Consider the following 14,486-nt stretch of genomic DNA (forward strand, 5'->3'; position numbering starts at 1 on the left):
GCCAGCCTGACCATTTTTCAACCACAATTTCTATATGTAATGCTGTCTGGATAATTAGAACTATAATTTTAATGATTAGATGGCATTTGGTAAAATTATTAGAACCAGTCAGAACATTGTTGTCATATTATGTTCTTTCATTTAAACTTTTCTGGGTTGAGAAAGAGAGGCTGGGTGGCCTGGTGGTAAGAGCAGGACCCTAGCATGCAGAAGTCCCTGAGTTAAGTCCCTGCTCCTGCCTGAATCAGAGTGATCCAAAATAAATAATAAAAACCTCTGCTCTGAATCGAGCAGAGACTTGATCCTGAGTCCTCTGCATTTCAAGTCAGTGACAACATATATACACTCTCCTGTTTTCACAAAAGTTTTTGGTATTGTTCTAATGCAGAGCAAAAATTAATTTCAGACTCTCAGACGTTTCCCACAAACAGAATTACTGTCCTCCATTCTAAAACTTAAAGCAGTTTCCTGATAAACACAATTTTAAATAATATCTGAAACTTTATATCTAAGAGACAAGTTGTGACGTTATGAGTGTAATATAATATCTCATTGAAAGGTGACAGGGCCAGAAAGAGTTAATTAATTCACCTCACCGACTGACCTGACCCATGAGTGAACCTTAAGAACTGGTTCGGAAGATATGTAAATGAATATAGCTTTGAAATGCAAGTCTGCATTGTTAGAGGTAGAAGGGCAGATGTTTGCTCAGGTCTTGGGATGTCAGCAAACAAGTCTTGTCTATTGCTATAGTTTTAATTCAAAGATCAAAAAAGAATATTAGCATTTAAGATGATACTTAAGTGAAATAATATTATTGTCTATGTGTCTCTTTTAAGGTTATGGTAACCTGTATCTGAACTGTTTAATGGATAAATTACTCTGTGCTAATTGCCAGCATGTTTGGGAGATGGAGTTAAGCCTATTGTTTTCTCAGGCCAAAAGGCTGCTGGAAATGTATAAGAACCCTGGGACACTATCCTACTTCATCTCAGATCTGCTTTGGGTTTCAAGAGGGGGAAACCATAAACCACAAGGATTGAAATCCCCAGTCATTGACTGGAGCCACTCTGAATATGGACATTGGACTATAACCTATGGACTATTTCTAAAAGGACTTTTGGCTACTACAAGCTCACCTCTGCTATGTATCTGAACCTCAAGAATTGAATTCAAGTCTGTATGTATATTGATCTTTCAACCAACACTCTCTCTCTTTTCTTTTCTAATAAATTTTAGCTTAGTTAATAAGAATTGGCTATGTATTTTGGGTAAGATCTAAGTTATAATTGGACCTGGGTATGTGGTTGATCCTTTGGGATTGGAAGAACCTTTTCTTTTATATGATGAGATAAGATTTTCAGGAATCATCATCATATGTTTGACAGGTGTGTCTGGATGGAGGCCTGAGGCTGGGCACTTTAAGGGAACTGCGTTGTTTGGACTTCTAAGTGACCAGTGAGGTACTATAGAAGCTCTTTTGTGCTGGCTGGTAAATCTAAGTATTGGAATAACCACTAGCGTTTGGGGTTTGTCTGCCCCGTTTTGTTTGCAGTTCACTCTGATTGAGTGACCTCAGCTGGCTCCCATGGGCAGCACCGTCACACAAGTCAAGGAAGCAGAGAGAGGATCAAGTTTCAGATAGGGCTTGATTCCAAGAACAGTCATTTACACCTGCGCTATTGTTCATATGTGGAGCATTTTGCACCCAGCTTTGCTTAGGTGTAAATGACTACACAGGTTGCAAGTCACAGATCCATTGTGTCTTTTTTTGCTATAGCTAGGAAAGAAAACCTCCACTTTCAAAAACAGATGGAATGGCCCTAAAACTAACCCTAATGTGTTAAAGCACCAGGAACGTGTTAAAGGCTGTTATACAAGTAGTAACTTCTTCCTCCGCTTGTGTCAGATCTGATATTGTGGCTACAGCTCATTTATTAAGACCTCTGTTTCAGACCTTATTCCACTCTGTATATAGAACTATACTCAGCAAGGCCTTGGAAGTAATAGACACATGCTTTGGGGAAATATAAAACAAAACAAGCATGATTTTGATGGTAGGGTGGATTGTGGATTTTGATTTGTTTTGTTAGGTAGTGGTGGGTGCAAGGCCGCCCATAGTGGGGTACAAGTGGGGCAATTCACCCCAGGCCCCAGGCCCTGCAGGGGCCCCCACGAGAGTTTTTCGGGGCCCCTGGCGTGGCAGGGGGTCCTTCCACCCTGGGACCTGCTGCCGAAGAACTGGGTCTTCGGCAGCGGGGGCTCCTCACTGCGGGTCTTCGGGGCACTTCGGCGGCGGCTCCCAGAGCGGAAGGACCTCCTGCTGCTGAATTGCCACCGAAGCAGGGGCCCCTCACCACCGAGGACCCCAGGCCCCCTGAATCCTCTGGGCAGCCCTGGGTGGATGAAACAGTATTAAAACTATTTGGATTGAATCAAACCTATTAGCATGGGGCTTCCTTCATCACATCATTCCGTTAGGTGTGAGACACAGTTAACTGACCCTGAGGATAGTTATGGGAATATTGTAAGGGAGGTACTGAGGGACAAACAAGGTAAAAGTATCTTGTCTTCACTGTGTTTTATTAATTTGTTCATTTTTAAAGGTATTGGCCTGATTCTCTTCTCAGTTACACCACTTTTATGAGGGTTTAAATCCATAGGCTTCAGTAAAGTTTCACTTGATTTTCACCAGTGTCACTGAGAAATAGATAAGGCTGTATAGCTCATAATGGACATCTAGGCATGAGGTGAAATAATAGAGTTGAATGGATGCAGTGTTTATGTCTGTCACTGTATCATCAGTCAAGGGCTTTAAGTCAGCTCAGCTAGTACTATTGTGAGAAAACAAAACAAAACAAAACAAAACAGTACCTTGATAATGTAGGGATTTGGAAAGGAAACGAAACTGCTGCATAAATCTCCCATTGTCCTGTGAGAGCCAAGAATAAAATTGCAGGAGCGGTGCAGTCTGCAACAACATTGTTGTCAGAGTTCACTAGCAATTAGTGTATGAGAGATTTCCTTTCTCCAGGAGATGTCACTGTAGACACTGGTGAATGTGCATTTCATGAGTTTACAACATAAATACAATCAAAATGAAATGACAAAGATTTATTCATTCCAAAAATACCTTGGCCTATTTCAATAGTATTCTTGGCAAATGTACATGTCAGGAGCGAGGACTGGAGTTTTCAACACTGCTCCTCTGTAAACTACACTTGTTCACACCAATCCATTAAGGAGTCATAATTTATTTACATTCACAAGAGAGTGGATGCTCCAAAGGGGTCCAAATTCAGCTGAAGAGAGAGACTTTGGGAAAAGACTATTCATACATAAGTTATTACAGCTTCAGAGAAACAGAGAGTGCCAGCAGGTAACTACATATGCAATTTATATACCTATTTATATTACAACTACATCAAAATAGGTAGTCAACAAAATACCTAGGACAGCTCCACTTTACTATTGTTTCGAAAACCCTTCAAATATATAGCTGAGATTGTTGTCCTCTCACTCATTACCAGTGAGAATTAATGGGTGTTGTGCATGATAAGTACTTTTGAAATATCAGGCAAGGGTGGGAAAAAGGGGGCAGGGGAAAGACTGAGGTCGTAAAGAGCCTTGCTGGACAAGGAGACTGGGAAAAGAAGCCTGTGGGAGCAGAGACTGCTGAGAAGCCCAGAGAGGGAGATTACTATCCGCAGCCAGTAGGGATGAGGAATACATATGGAAGTAGAAGGGGGTGACTGAGGACTAGATTGGGGAGAGAGACAGATGAAATAAGAACGGGGAAAGGCTGCAGATACAGACCAAGCCTGCCTGCCTTCCCCCAACACAATTCTCAGTACACTTGCAGATACCCAGTGCAGCCCCAACTTCAGGACCTTTTTCTAGAGACTGGATAGCCCACCCTCCATCCACCACGATTGGACTCAGGGTGTTGAACCAGTGCCAGAGCATGGACAGGACCAGCTAGCTGATCATCCGTGTCCTTCCCCAAAGGCACAAGAGCATCTCTGTTCATTTCTGCAATTTGTCAGCCACACTGGCCTCTAGAATGCTCAATTCTCCAGTGGGGAGGGATCAGTGGCAGAAATCTAGATGCCCAGATAGAGCAGCAGACCCATGCCCCACCAGATGGTATGGAGCACAGGTGGGAGGGAGCTCAGCTCCCACCCATTGGCAATCATCAGGCCAGAGCTCTTGACCTAGTTGACCCAGGAAGAGGAGGCCACTGAATAGATGGCTTGACAAGCCTCCACCTGCACCAGATCTCCTAGGTCCTGGTCCATGAGAAGCATGTCATCGGCACACGCTGACAGGACTACCCACAAGTTCAGCACTCAAAGCACCAACACCATTATCCTTTTTTCGAGGAAATGGAGGAAGGGCTCAATAGTGATGGCGTAGAGATAGCTGAACAGCAGGCAACTGTGATGCATCCTTCAAACAAAGGTGATAGGTTTGGTTAAGGCCCAGTTGAGCTTGACCAGAAACTCCGTAGAAATGAGAGAAAGCCCATAAAGGAGAGCCCAAAGCCGAATGCCTGCAGATACCCTGCAGATACCCATGAGATATCCATAATCCATTTTGTCAAAAGCCTTCTCCTGGTCCAGGGACAGGAGAGTGAGTGTGAGACCATCCCTACATGCTAGATGGAGTAGATTCTGGACCAGATAGAAGGTATCGAAGTTGGTCTGGCCAGGATGGTGTAAGTCTAGTCGAGGTGAATAACATCTGCCAGCACAGACCCAAGCTGAGCAAGGTGGCTTTTTGTTATGACCTTTTAGTTTGTACTGAGGAATGATACTTAGGTCATGGAGGCCACCCTTCTTAAACAGCAGAACTTAATGGCCTGCCTGCTTAATGTGAGGAGCATATCACTCCCTAGGGACTTGTCTCTTGTGCCGAGAATGTCCCAGAACACACAATTGAACTCCATAATCAGCCTGTTTGTGCCCAGAGATTTGTGGGTGGGAATCAGAAGGATGGCTTATGGGAACTCAGCCAGAATGAGACGATACTCTAGCCAGTCCTAGTAGCCCTTAGTGACTGTAAAGAGTTCATCCCACAGAATCCCACAGACATTGAGATTGGTCAGATCTGGAGAGAAGAGGCTGGTGTAGGAGGCCCTGGCCCTTCCCTGCATCTGTATAGGATCTATGAGGAGGTGCATCCTCCACCAAGAAATAGGCAATATGCTTTTTGGAACCTCTCTTTTTCTCCAAGGTGTAGAAGAACTGGGAGCAATGATCCATTTCCCGTAGGAGGTGGATGTGGGATCTAACAAAAGCATCCTGGGCCTACTGTTCATTGAGGAACTGGAGCTCGTCTTGGTTCTTCTGACACTCTCTGAAGAAGGACCGATCCCTGGGGTGATTGCTCATATGCCTCTCCAGCTCCCAAACCTCCTACTCTAGCTGCTCTAGCACCACATTCTTCCTCTGATTGCCTCCCTGGCTGTGGCCACATTCCCCACATTCCACCACCTCTTTGCTATGGGAAAGATGTTCCCCTGCCTCCTCCAGGCCAGCCAGAACTCCTGGAAGGACTCTGAAAAGTTCACATCCTCCAGCAGACTGTTATTTAAATGTTAGTAGGCGAGACTCAGCCACTTAGGTCAGCGAGGCAATCATGGCCACCAGGTGGTGGTCCGAGAATGGGGCTGGCTTGATGCTGGAGGACTAGGCCTGCAAGATGTGAAACTGAGTCAGGTAATTGTGATCCAACTGGGAGTGGCACAACTGAGTGTCCTGCTCCCAGGAAAAAGTGAAGGTGGTAGAGTTGTCCAGGTGGTGGTTGCACCAGATGTCCAGCAGGAGTGATGACTGACAATTTTCCTGAGGATGTCTCTGGCTGCCTGATACTTCTTTACCCTGTAATAGTCCTGCCCATCCAGGGTGGCATTAAAATCCCTGTTGGAAGCAGGCATTCATGAGGATCCAGGGTGCTGAGGAACGCAGACACCTGCCAATAGAAATGCACCCACTGTGGCCCTGGTATCGAGACATAGATGTTAGCCAGGGTGAGAATCACCCTCCACACAGAGCCAGAGGGAAGCATTACAACCTTGGCAACGCCCAGTAACTCAGGCCATTCAAGATGTACTTTAGTCACCTCACTGTGCTCTTGGGTGGGGTGACCACCATGTTCTCCCCAGTATACCCCATCCTCCAACTCCAGCTGCCAGCTGGCTTTAGCAGTCCTATTGGTGTGAGTTTCCTGCAGGAAGATCACAGAGTACTCCCTTGCCTGAAGAAAGAAGAGTACCTGGGCCTTGTGGAGATTCCCCCTACAGCCTCTTGTGTTATGTGAGGTGAATGTGGTTGATCTCATTGCAGGGCCTGAAGATTCTCATGGCCTGGAGAAGCTCCCAGTCCCATGGAACCACACAACAACCAATGGTCGATCCCAAAGAATTGCTGTGCTTTTCCCCATAGATACTCCCTCTATGGTGTGATTAGAGGGCTGGTCTGCAGGGGTAGGTCCAAGGGATAAGGGCAATGGGATCAGGGTTTGGTTAGGCAGGGATGGAGCAATAAAGGTAATGGTGGTCTCCAGAGATGGGACTCTCACAAGCTCTCTGACATCACTGCCACTATCTTCTCCATGGACCCCTCCTGAAGGCTATTATCAGCATAGGGGCCCGTCCACTCAGTTGGCTGTGATGGGGGGCACCCTGGCATCCAAGTGGAATTATTGGCTGGTGGAGGAGGAGGAGGGGGAATCAAGCTGGTAGGCTCACCAGTGCTTGGCAGGGTGCTGGCCCTGCCACTATTGAGCCTGTAATCCCTCCTTGCTGAGCCAAGACGGTACCTCTAGATGTGCCCCAAAGCCTGGCAGAGGAAGCACCGAGCGTCCTCTGAAGAATAATGAACCTGGTACAGGGTGGACCCACCAAGAAGGACCCCACTAAGTTCTCTCCACTATGCAACATGACTATCAGCTGGATGGTAACTTGCTGGAGGAATGATAGGACATGACAGAGGGTGGGGTCCTTACAGCCCAGCAGGAAATGATGATGGATATCAGCTTCCTCTCATTTGAAAAGGGAGCAAAAGGGCCGCATTGGAGTGGAAGGATGAGATGAAGGTAAGGTCCACCCATATATCCAGGTTCTCCAGGGGCCTTAGGGGACAAAGACCCTTTCCCCCCTACACCTCAAGATGGCATTTTCCACTGCCTCCTGGAGACAAAACCTACATGCAGAAGACTTCTGATGTCAGGAAGAAGATCACCTTCCATAGGTAGGTTTTAACATGGGGTGAGGCAGTCATTAGGAGGCAATGGATGCTGCACCTTCTGGTCAGGAAGGGAGAGTGACCGTGGTCACTGCTGATGTTGAAGAGGAGGTGGCAGTGGCAGTAGAGGCGGCAGTGGGAAGAGAGGCTGGAGCAGTTGGCGATGGGGCAGCAGGTTACCAAGCTACATGTAGGGAATAAAGATGTACACAAACCTGGAGGGATTAATGAAATAAAAGCAAGGAAGGTGTGGGGCGCAATAGGTAGTGTTGGAGCAGGGGCACTGGCTCCTCTGGCTGCATTGAGTGAGGGACAACTGTGTGAAGGGTGCAAAGGCGATGCCTGGGGGGGCATGCAGGGTCACATGACTCCCCCCAGATTGCTTGGTCACATGGTGTGGCCTGCAGGCCCCTCTCCCTGCAGAGCAGCTGAGCCAGGGAGCTATGCCAGGCAGGGGGAGGTGGAAGAACGAGCCGAAGAAAAGTTGGGAGCTGCTTGGAAGTTTCGCTGCTTTAAGTCTGCCAGGAGAGGCAAAGGAATAGCTGAGTGCTGCAGGGAGGGGCAACTGCTTTTCCAGAGAGGGGGCTGCTTTCCAGAAGGGGAGAGATCTGCCAGGAAGGGGGCGGGGGGGCATGGCTGACAGTGGTTGTGCTCCCTACTGTCAGCAGGTATGGGTAGTCTATGGGAAGCATGAGTACGAAAAAAAACAAAATGGTGGGGGGCAATCACTGGCACTGGGGAAACACAGGTCCATGGGGTAAGGAGGGCTGGGCAGAGCAGGACAAGTAGGGAAACAACTGGCAAGTAGAATGGTGTCTGGGCAGTGCAGGGAATAAACAGATAAAGAGGGCACTGGGCTGGGAAAATGAGCACTGAACAATGAAGGAAGGAAGCTGGGGAGGGCAGATACCAGATACCAAGGGGAGGGGCCCTGGTTGGGGCAGGGAACAAACAGTGAAGCCGCGAGGTCAGCTCTGGCCTGTGAAGGTGAGTATCAAACCACATTGTGAGGATCTGCACATAGAAGGTATCAGACAACTAAGGGAGGAGGTCTACCTGGTGAGGCAGGTATCACACAGCAAAGGGAGGAGGATGTATGGGCAGGACAGGTAATAAAATAGCAAGGGGGTCCCTAGGCAGGGCAGAGGATGGGAGGCAGGCAAACAAACAGCAAAGGGGACACTGGAAGGCAGATAGCAAATGCGGGGGTAGAAAATTGCAAAGAGAGGACAGCCATGCAAGACTGGGGTGAGGGGCTGGTAGGCAAGCAGGGGAGCGAGTGGAGGAGGAGGCCCGCCAGCCCAATGCAAACTCAGTGGGCAGGAGGGGGTAGTCCAAGGGGGAGACATATACACTTGTGCTTGGAACAAGAATCTCTGCTGCAACAGCAGTACCAGGGAAGGTGAGTGGGTGGAGGCAGGCAGGCTGGCTAGCAGTCCAACAGGTAGATAGTCTGCAGGAACAGCGGTGGGAGAATAGATGGAATGGGGAGAGGGCTCCATGCCACATGCCCCCTCCCCAGCAGCAGCAACAAAAAAGCAAAGGTAGCTCACTAGGAGCAGCAGCAGAAAACCCCATCCACAGAGTCATAGGTGTGTAGGGAAGACGCCATGGGGACTGTAGAAAGAAAAAGATGGTTTCAGAATCTTGGTTATGGCAGTTGAATGCTGGCCTGGAGTACTGGATTTTACCCTGCCACTTCCACAGAGTTCCTATTCAATAAAAGTTAAGTCACTTAAACCTGATATTTCACAGGTGGTCACACAGACATGTTCCTCATTTTCTGGGTGCCAGACCTAAGACCCTTGGGATCTGATTTGAGGGAGTGCTGAGCATTCATAGGTGCAATCAGAGTCAGTGGGAGCTCTACATTGACCACATAAAGTATTATGTAATGCTGAGTACACTGAAAGATCAGGTTGTAGGCATCTGAAATTGGTCATCCAGTTAATGGATATTTTTGTCCTTAATCTGTCCCTCAGTTCCCCACCTATAAAATGAGGTTAAAATCACCTTCTTACCTGCCACAGGTGTTGTAAAAATAAATTCATTAATGTCTGTGAAGCAGTTAGATACTGCAGTGATGAGTGACACAGAAAAGCTCATAGATTCCAAGGCCAGAAGGGACTACTTGGATCATCTAGTCTGACCTCCTGTATAATACGGTCCATGGAACTTCCCCACAATAAAATTTTGGAAAGCATTAATCTCCTTCAGATTCATAATTCTGGTTTTAGGGCAGGGTTTGAACAGGGTGTACTAACTAAGCCATGGAGTTTTATATTTAGCAATGAGGGGAAAAGAAAATATTGAATGACTGCTTGTCATGGATCCACAGGATCGGTGCTGTGCCCCAGCTTTTACATAGTCTCTTGGAGGAACTCCTTCAGTGTGCCAGACCCCCAAGGGATCTCATCTTCCTTCAGGGTAGGCCACCACCTCCAATACTGAGCCTCTGGGCTTCAGCATAGTGGTGAGCTCTGCCCAGCTATCCAGACTGAGACAGACTCCTGGTTGAAGACTTGTACACTCTTTTGGGATTAAAGCACCCCAGCAAGTATTTGCAGAGACACAAAGCAGCGTTTTCAAAACATTTGGATTTATTAGTCAACTAGACCACAGCACTGGAAGCCCTTAGGTCAGCAAAAAGGAAGGAAAGTGAAAAAGTAATCCATTTTGCCAAGCCAGAGCAATCCACCAGCCAAATTCTAGTGAATTCCATTTCAGGATCTCTCTCTCTCTCTCTCTCTCTCTCTCTCTCTCTCTCTCTCTCTCTCATTCCTTCCTCAATCCAAGGTGAGAGCAGCTAGCATCCTCCAGAAGCCCACTCTTCATCTCCTGATGGTCACTTCCCAGTCCTTTGTCTTCAGGAAGGATCATGCTGAGTTCACAACCCCAACACTGTCAGAACTTCCCGCTGTTAAGTGCCAGTTGTTCAGTTGTTGGGGCTTCCGATGTACCTCTGAACCCGCTGTTGATCACTTTCAACCAGTTCTTTAATGATCTTATTCACTGAGGTCCAAACAGCAAGGCGACACCCACATCTCATGTCCTGCTGTCCCCAGAAGCAATCTTAACTTTTTTTCCTCCACTGGGTAGCAGTGCAAAGTACAGAGGCAAACTGATGCACACTTAGGATGAATCAAAAAGTATTATCAAAATTTCCCACTTTGTCACATGACTAATTAAGTGATCACCATCCATCCTGTTCACTGAATGAGGCAGGGACCCAGTGGAAAAAATCATATGTGATAGTGTAATTAGAGACTGGTTCATAATGACTGACTGTGTGACCTGGGGGAAAGTCACTTCACTTCTTGTACACCTCAATTGCCCCATCTGTAAAAAGGAAATAATGGTCTATCTACTTGTGTAAAGAGATTGTCGTGAATATAATTTATTATGATTATTCTTCTACTGAAAAAGAATTATGGCAAATTTTGTTGGAAAAAACCACAAGGACGTAAAGCTGGCAATTTGATATGCTCATATAGTATTTTGGCAAGAAAATTCCTGCTTGTTTGCACAGTATACATAACCATCCAGGGTAGAAATGATGATTGCTGATACCAGCTACACTTTGCATATGAACTTTAAACATAACAAGGAATGGAAACACTAGGGAGTTATTTAAGGTATTTTAGAAAAGTTTTAACTTTTGGAAATATTGTTCATTTTTCAATTAATAGGACCTTTTTCTTTTGTTTGACTAGAGATCACTGATCAATGCTCTATAAATGATTTGTTCCACTACAATTGAAATAATAGATTCATAGATTCCAAGGCCAGAAAGGATCATTGTGATGATCTACTCTAACTTCCTGTATAACGCAGGCCACAGAACTTCCCCAAATGAATTCCTGGAGCACGTATTTCAGAAAAAAACACGTCCAACTTGAATATAAAAATTGCCAGTGATGGATAATCCACTACGACCTTAGTAAAGTGTTCCAATGGTTAATTACTTTTATCATGAAGAAAAAAAACGTATTTCCAGTCTGAATTTGTCTAGCTTCAATTCCAAAATATATTTGCTGTCCATTGCCTCAACCAATCGGCTACCTCATCGGCGGTGTTTGGTAGGAAAGCAATGTGCCCAATGTGGGGCCCAAACCCCCAGGCTTGAAATTAAGAGTTTCATGTTCTACTGCCTGCCTTACTTACGCTCATTTATGCTTACTCTCTCTCTTTCTCTCTTCATGGTTGTCATAAACAGATAGTTAAGGGTTAATAGAACAGGCGTACTTCATGTCTCTTTTGCCTGGAAAGAGTTAACAAGTTCAGTGAGCCCTGGTGTCACTTGACCAGAGGACCAATCAGGGGACAGGATACTTTCAAATCTTGAGGGAGGGAAGTTTTTGTGTGTGCTGTTAGATTTTGATGGTTGTTCTCTCTGGGTTCTGAGAGTGACCAGACGTACAACCAGGTTTTTCTCCAATCTCTCTGATATAGGCTTTTATATATTTAAAATAGTAAGTACTAGGTAGCTAAGGCGAGTTAGGCTTATGTTTGTTTTTTTTATTTGCAAATGTGTATTTGGCTGGAAGGATTGAAATGTGTATTTGGCTGAAAGGAGTTCAAATTTGTATTTTGCTGAAAGGATTTTAATTTGTATTTGTATGCTTAGGCTGGGAGGGTATTCCCAGTGTCTATAGCTGAAAGACCCTGTACCTATTCCATCTTAAATTTACAAAAATAATTTTTACTGTTTTTTCTTTCTTTAATTAAAAGCTTTTCTTGTTTAAAAACTTGATTGTTTTTTTATTCTGGTGAGACCCCAGGGGACTTGGTCTGGATCCACTAGAGAATTGGTGTGGAGAAAGGAGGCAAGGGGGAGAGAAAGGTTAATTTCTCTCTGTGTTAGGATTACTTTCTTTCTCAGGGAGAGTCTGGGAGGGGAAGAGAGAAGGAGGGGGGAAGGTGAATTTTCCTCTCTGTTTTAAGATTCAGGGAGTTTGAATCACAATGATCTTCCAGGGTAACCCAGGGCAGGGAAGTCTGGGAGAGGCAATGGTGAGGGAAAGGGTTTACTTTCCTTGTGTTAAGATCCAGAGGGACTGGGTCTTGGGGGTCCCCGGGCAAGGTTTTGGGGGGACCAGAGTGTACCAGGCACTGGAATTCCTGGTTGGTGGCAGCGCAACAAGTTCTAAGCTGGTAATTGAGCTTAAAGGAATTCATGCTGGTACCCCATCTTTTGGACGCTAAGGTTCAGAGTGGGGAATTATACCATGATAATGGTAAATTGGAAAATCTTGATAAAATACAAAGAAGAAATGTATCACCGGGGAAAGGAGCAGCAAAACCAATATGCACAATACCCCTCTGCAGATGAGCAATCTTTTACATACAAACATACATTGTCCAGGACATTGTGATGATCATCCCTTTTTCTGTTAAAAAGATCAATAAACTGTAACAAACAGCTTTCCATTTCTTTCTAATGTAGCAACACTTCGTTTGTATGGACGATGAGCTTTGTAATTATCTGAGATTCTGCCATTATTGTTTTCTAGTTAACAAAAAATCAATGCCAATGTCCACCTGATTTTCAAGCTGCATTCTACATCCTTAATATCTCCAGTGATTGGCAGGATGAGAGACTTTGGCTATAGTTTTATTCAAAAAAAATGTAACCTATCTGGAGAATTAGTGCTACATATAGTAGTATTAACTGCACATAAAATACCACACACATTGTGAACAATACAAATGGTCTTTAAGTGCAATAGGCAAGCTTCATTAGATTAATGAGCCAATGACTCCAACTTTGATGCCTCTTCCAATTATGCATGATGCACCACTTCCTTCAAAAAAAGACGTCTAATTAATTAGGAACAAAATGTCATCTATAGGTCATTGACAGCAAGGAAGATCACCACTGCTTCAGTCAAGTCCTCAGGCAAATGTATTACTCCTGTGGGATTACCACCAAATGTCATTACTGAATCAAAAATACATTCTGCAGCAGAAAGATTACAGAAAGAAGAAAAAAAATCACAAATCTCTCCCCACTGCTCCAGCTCATACAGAGTTATCTGTTTGACCTTAAGTAGGTAAACACAGCTCTCCTGAGATGCCACAGTTTAAAGATTTCCTTTTAGTTACATAAAATAAAAAAACATATTGCAAAGCCCCAAGCATTCAGCAAAGCACATATACAGTGATGTTAAACATTTCTGCACTGAGAAGTCCTAAAAGAAATACAGTGCTCCTTTAGTAGAAAGCTCTCTGGTCTACTGTACTCCATCTTAAAACTCCTTGAAGTTACAAGGCTCAAGTTACAGCTTCCAAAGTTCCCTATTCCAGCAGAATTCTAGCAGAATTTTAGGGCTTCATTAAAAACCTCTGCAACTTGTGAGTGTGTAATAGTTTGAGTCCAGCAAAAGGCCTCATGCAACTTCCATGAACTTGAACACTTTTATTTGGTGTAATTAGGGAGCTTTTTATGAATCCATCACTATATACTTACACAATCCAAAGTATTTTTGGTTGCCTTTATCTTGTCCAAAACTTGCTCAAAGTGAGCTATTTATAGCATACATTTTTATGATGCACAAACTAAAACTTTTTTATATCAACTTTTCAGTCTACAAAACTCAGAAGAGTTCAAGGGGTAATTATTGCACGCTACCAATTGCTAGCTCTAATTTACAAGGAGCTAAGAAAAAATCTTCAGTGATTAATCAAAATTTGGTTTAGTCTCTTTTTATATATTTACAAATATGAATTAGCTCATAGAACCATGGAAATAGCATAGCATATAACCAGTGAGGAAAGCTAGGAGGGCTGTAGTACTTTTCCAAAAGCTATTTTTAGATCTGACCTAAAGCTATCATTTACATCCCACTTGAAAATCTGAGAATACAAATATTTGGTTTTGTCCCAAATTGAAACAGTCAAAAATTGCAGAATTTATCACAAAATCAAATATTCAGAAATATTTTGTTTCAAATATATTGAAATGTTTTATTTCAGCTTTATTGTTTCAACTACTTATATTCTATTCTGTTACATAAAAGGTGAACAATAAAGTAGATATGAAGTATTTTGATAATTTCTGATTTAAAGTGAGATGAAATTGATACATTTCTAGCTGACCTCCCAAGTTCTACTGCAGTGGGGGCCTTTCACAGACCATCGTTGAATTTCATCCACACCGTTTTCTGTACAGAATCTCTGATTCACTGAATCCCTAATGTATGCAAGGAGTTTGGCACATAAAAACAATGCCCTCAGATC

This window comes from Gopherus evgoodei, chromosome 1 (genome assembly GCF_007399415.2).
Source record: "Gopherus evgoodei ecotype Sinaloan lineage chromosome 1, rGopEvg1_v1.p, whole genome shotgun sequence".
Taxonomy (NCBI): Eukaryota; Metazoa; Chordata; order Testudines; family Testudinidae; genus Gopherus; species Gopherus evgoodei.